The sequence below is a fragment of the Carassius auratus genome, unplaced genomic scaffold, assembly GCF_003368295.1.
Source record: "Carassius auratus strain Wakin unplaced genomic scaffold, ASM336829v1 scaf_tig00031942, whole genome shotgun sequence".
Lineage (NCBI taxonomy): Eukaryota > Metazoa > Chordata > Actinopteri > Cypriniformes > Cyprinidae > Carassius > Carassius auratus.
In genome coordinates this window covers 78,453-84,456 of record NW_020525958.1, presented here as the reverse complement: position 1 = coordinate 84,456, position 6,004 = coordinate 78,453, and the positions used below count along the sequence as shown (strand labels likewise).

General features: G+C 37.6%; 1 long non-coding RNA gene across 1 annotated transcript; it reads right to left on the bottom strand.

Moving 5' to 3' along the window:
• Positions 1-2,915: 2,915 nt before the first annotated feature.
• Positions 2,916-3,504, bottom strand: LOC113080639 (uncharacterized). Its single transcript, XR_003281919.1, has 3 exons — positions 3,489-3,504; positions 3,201-3,331; positions 2,916-3,091 (listed from the first exon to the last, which is right to left on the bottom strand). It is a non-coding gene; the product is annotated as an uncharacterized LOC113080639 (long non-coding RNA).
• Between the last annotated feature and the right edge of the window lie 2,500 nt (positions 3,505-6,004).

Here is a 6,004-nt window from a genome sequence, read left to right as displayed (position 1 = left end):
GTTGCAGTGAAAAGCATTTCTGAAGGATCACGTGACACTGAAGAGTACTGAACTGGAGTAATGATGCTGAAAATTCAGCTTTGATCACAAAAATAAATTACATTTTAAAATATATTCAAATAGAAAACAGTTATTTGAAATTGTATTGTATTTTGGATCAAATAAATGAAGCCATGAATTACATTCTGCATGATAAAATATAAAGATTTCACAGTGATCTTCTGTAACTTTTTTTAGTTACTACTATATTACTGTAGTAAAACCATGTTTTACAACATTTTATACATGTTAGGACGAGCGGAGAGTATATCATAACATTATTAGCTGAAATGTTAATAAATTAAGTGTATCAGCAATCATAAATCAAAGAAGAAATTTCTTAGAAATATAGTTATCTAGGTGACGAGGATCACTCGTCGCTTTGTGTAAGTTCCAGTACGAAACAGCGCGGGGGCGCAGCTGTTATGATTTCCCGATGGTAAAAACAAATAATATGTTGTTGTATTACTTATCAATATATCGTTTTTGACCAGCGAATGTGTGCAAATGTGAATTTTTTTTTTGTCCGTCATTTAAACGGCGACGGCGCCTGCCGCTGCCGGCATCACATTACATTTTCATTTACATCTAGTTTTTTTTAGCTATATAGACGGAGAGCTCAGTTTTTCCTGTGGTAAAATGCATTTGGCCAAAATCGCATTTTATAAAAGATGAAATGCTACTATCTGCACAGGCTATTTAAGTGTTGGCTATGTATTTGCTATGACTAGATGGCAAATGCTAGCCCTCTCTCTGAGGCGTTGTCCCACGTCTCAGTCAGTGAGTCAGTCAGACATCAAATAAATAAAATATGAGCCTTTATAGACATCCCTGCTAACAACATTACGTAACTGTTACGTAACTGCGACGTAATCTGGTGACCAAAGTTTCGTCGTGGCGACGTAACTAGTTACGTCGTGGCAACCGGAAAAGTGAAAGGTGCGTATACGTCGCCACAACGTAACTTTGTGACGTTGCCAGTAAGTAACTGCGACGTCGTGGCAACGTCGCGGATCGGTGGTCGTGTGCTGGTAATCAGTTGGTCATTTTTTTTTAATAATTATTCTATGGGCGGACATGCAGCACTTGAACCTTATTTATGTCCTCATATGCCCAAACTAATTTAAAGGCTGTTTCAGCAGCTGTGAATGATGAATACATACTCGAAATTAATTCAGTTAATTTATTAACAAGCAAATATGAACATTAATACACCCAGATTATTAATAAAAACAGGATATACAGCGAAATATGAATGAAAGCATTCAGCCCATACAGAAGCACATAGATTGAGATATATTAATAATAAATACATTTCCATATATTTAAATATCTATACCCTTCTGTAAGCATCCAGGGTCAAAACATTATGCACAAACATGCAAGTCTTAGTAAGCACTCAGCACATTGCATTTAAATATTATCATTAACAATGCACACATTCATCAACTAATCACAAGCTCCCACAATAATACGTCAGCTAATAAATAACAAATAATTCATTGAAAATAATATGCAATAGCTTATGAACAGATGTATTATAGCAAATCAAGTTTAATGAATCTCACACCTATCATACAGCATTATGGCCAGTTCACACTGCCACAAAAATATATCTAAATATATATATATATATATATAAGCAATTAACATTAAATTCTAAAATCTTAAGTAATTCTTACTTTCTCCATTCTTTCAATATTCTAGTGTTCATGTCCCTGAGTAATATCTGCATCCACCGAAGTCTGAAGAGCTGAAGAACACAATATGCTAGTAGACAGCAATCCTCGTGAGAGAGAGGTCTGGTGTGGAGGGTGGATCTGGAACTGACTCCTCTTGATTATCTGTCTTCACAAACTGCCCTGAAATACAATTCAAACATTAACAATGATTGTTATAAATGTAATGTAAGGCTCTTAAATTCATAATGCTTGTTTTGGAAATATAGTTAATATCAGTAATATGCAGCATGCACGATACAAGGAAGTGGTCAGTAACAACACTTTGAGGTATGATATCTATATCAGTAAAAAGGCTACCTTTAAGAAAAAATAAAATGAATAAATTAAGTTGTGTTATGCATTCAAATAGTTAGACATGCTAAAATACAGAATTTGTTAACAATAATAATAAAAAATAATATGCTGGGGAAAAAATTAAACATTTCATAGGGCCCTAAATATGTTTTTTTTACGTTTAATAAACTGATGTGAAAATGTATGTACTACGAAAAAGGAGTAGAGAAAAATGAAATATTTATTTTATCATTGAGGATTTCTTAAAAAAAAAAAATCTTGTCTCGCTCTCATGAACCCAGTCTCGTGTCTCGTCTTGTGGGATAAGTGTCTCGTCACACTCCTAGTAGCCAGAGCAAGAGATACATTCGATTTCTTTTGCATGTCTGACAGTCTAACATTAAGCTGAAGTATTTTGAATGAGTTAAACCTGTATCGTGTTTTCTGGGTAACATTGAGAATATCACTATATATTGTTGACCAGTCTGACGAGGCTCATGCTTATAACAGTAGTTTGGTGGAGTTTAGACTAATGCTAAATCAAAAATGCCTGTCAAAATTAACACTGGAACAAACACAATCTTTATTGATTGGACAGCACAAGTACTTCAATTTGAGCGTGTAGAACAAAAGTCATAACAGTTATTTGAGAATTGGCTTACTAGTCATATGGAGCGAAGTGTCCTGGAGATGTTGTCCAACAGGAGATCTAAAAAGCCTAGGACGCTCCCAGAAAAGATTCCAATTATTAACAAAAAGCAGTTTCTGTTCTTTACACCATGACAATAACCATTCGTTTAAAGCAAAAAGTCTGCTGAACCTTTCATGTCCTCATCTATACGTGGGAAGTGGTCCTGAGTGTGGACTTTACCTTCAGCTAACATAGCACGAACGTGCCGGACGATGGAGTCTCCGATGATCACAGCGTTGTGTTCTGTCTCGCGAAGTGGAGCGAATCAGGTTCTGGTGGAGATCCTGAAGACCGGAGGCGGCGGATGGAGAGAGGTCGTCGCCCAGGGCCTGGTTCATGTCTTACACTGTGAAATAGGGTGAAGGACATCTGGGAAGATCGCATCCTGGGTACACCGGGTCTTTGCAGAGAACCACACAGAGTAGAGGTGGTAGTAGGGTTAGCTGTATACTTACCCTGGACTTATGAGCATCAACCCCTGAATATTTCCAGCACAGCCCTCCACTTGCTCAGCGGGGCCTGCTTCTCCACAATATCATGGATCTGTTTCTTCACGGCCTCCAGCTCCTTATTAGAAATACACAAACTAGAGAATAGGGGAAATGCAGAAAAGAAAAATAGTAATATGGAAAACCTACAAAAATCTTAAGAAACCAGAATTCACATGTTTAGATTTGACAAATGCATGATGATATATTGTAAAAAATAAATATGAAGTAATTTAATAAGCTTTGTAGCATCACCTGTGTTTTTTTTATCATTTTATCTATTATTATTAAGGTCGCCTGTTGACTGCTGTATATAAAACTCCTTCAATATAGTTGCTGTTACCTCAGGGGATGAGAGGAGTCATCAAAAACAAAAACAAAAACAAAAAATGTCTTATCTACATGCTGACAGAGCTCACCTACAAACACACATCCACCAGACATTATCCAGGACCGCCTCTGCTGGATACCTATAATTGTCAAAACCATCAGCACAGCTCTAATGAGTGCTCTTGAACAGGTGTAAGTATGTCTTCTCTGGAGTCAAACAGGCGACAAGTCTTAACTGACCTTCCTGAGTCAGATGTTCTGTTCTTTATAAGTGTTTGACCAGAATAAGCTGCAGAATGGACCAAATGTTGCTAGTCAGAAGTCTAAGAATGAAAGACCACAATTATCACACATTAGCATGGTCAGAACTAAATCTTTTTCATTCTTTTTGAGGGTCAGAAAAATGAAGAATTGAATTCAAAATGATTGCACTTGGCAGTTCATGATGCAATGCTGTGCTGAATGTGGCAGTGGTATATGTCCTGCAGTTTTTGCTTCTTATTCTTCTCCCTGACTTTGCTTTCACAGTGCAGTAGTCCTACAGATGCATGCTGGGATCAGATGGAGTTGTTGGTTCTGTGTCGGCTGGTGAGCTTGCTGTAAGCCGGACTAATGCATTTGCAGATAGATGCTCTATTCTCTCTGGTGCTCATGCTGAGGCACATTTGGAGGGATAAAAAGGACAGGCGGAGCAGACAGATATGACTAATGCAGTGTGTTGATGCTGGAATGAAAGGTTTCTGAAAAACATGCTCCATAGGTTGTCTAGATGAGATCTTTTTTTTCTTATTCATCTGTGTGTTTTGCATTTTTCTTATTCTTAGCTTTAATAATGGCCTCTGAAAAGACAGATGTTGTTTTTCTCCTTGTGTTAGCTTTAATGAGATTTGATATTGCATTTCTCTCTTACTGTGGATGTGAATGTGATATGTAGAGGTACAAGTCCTGTATCTTCCCTAATGATGGACTGGACAGGTTTATAAAGAGGTAATTTCAGGAATAGATTTGTCCCTGATCTTTTGAGGCAAAAGAGTTTGATTTTGATTTTCATACTGTAACTTTCAGAACTCAAGTTTTGAGTTTTTACATTATTACATTAATTATAGTAAAAGTGTATCAAGTATATACAGTACACTCTTAAAAATAAAGAATTAGATAGGGGGTTTTCGCAGTGATGCAGTAGAAGAACCATTTTGGCCTCTGCAAAAAACCTTTTAGTGAACAGTTCTTCAAAGAACATATTTAATTTCTTAGAACATTTCAATAATCTAAACACTTAAACATAAAAATTATTTGGCAGCCATATCACCCTGGAGCCCAAGACTGGTCGCCCACTGAAGCTAAGCAGGGCTGAGCCTGGTCAGTACCTGGATGGGAGACCTCCTGAGAAAACTAGGTTGCTGCTGGAAGAGGTGCTAGTGAGGCCAGCAGGGGGTGCTCACCCTGTGGTCTGTGTGGGTCCGACCGCCCCAGTGTAGTGATGGGGACACTATACTGTCAACAAGCACCGTCCTTCGGATGAGACGTTAAACCGAGGTCCTGACTCTCTGTGGTCATTAAAAATCCCAGGATGTCTTTCGGAAGGAGTAGAAGTGTGACCTCGGCATCCTGGCTAAATTCGCCCATTGGCCTCCGACCATCATGGCCTCCTAACAATCCCAATATCTGCTGATTGGCTTCATCACTCTGTCTCCTCTCCATCAGTAAGCTGGTGTGTGGTGGGCGTTCTGGTGCAATATGGCTGCCGTCGCATCATCCAGGTGGATGCTGCACACTGGTGGTGGATGAGGAGATACCCCCTGACTATGTAAGTGCTTTGAGTGTCTAGAAAAGTGCTATATAAATGTAAATAATAATAATAATTATTATTATTATTTTTATTATTTATCAGCATCTATGGTTCCATGAAGAACCATGAACTCTTTCCCGTCCAATGACAGAATTTTCCAGCTTTCTGTGTTGTCAATGTTAAATGATAAGAGGCGCTATTACACATCTTCTGAAAGAGTATTGAATCTCTGGATCAAAACACAGCGAAGAAGATGCAGAAACAAGTGATCGCATATATAAGCGTATGCATACTGTATGCAAAATGATGTGATCATCAAGCATTAATCAAAATATAAATCTAATACGAATACTGAATGAAATTTCGACCCAGGAAGTGGTTCAGGACTGTGAAGATTTAGGCGTGTTGATGGAAAAAAATGTATCTCTTTGTTTTGAGCAATGTTCTGAATCCGATCCAAACATGAGTTTCTGAACTTTTATTCAAAAGTGTTTTTTTTTACGATTTTTTTTAATTAAACTTACCCACATTCGTGTGTTGACACAAAAAGAGTGCACGAAGCTAGAATTGTGTGTGTGTGTTTAAAAAGGCTCTGTTCTTTTTTTAAATGCATGTTCAGATATTCATACAAAAAAATATTCTGGGTGCCATG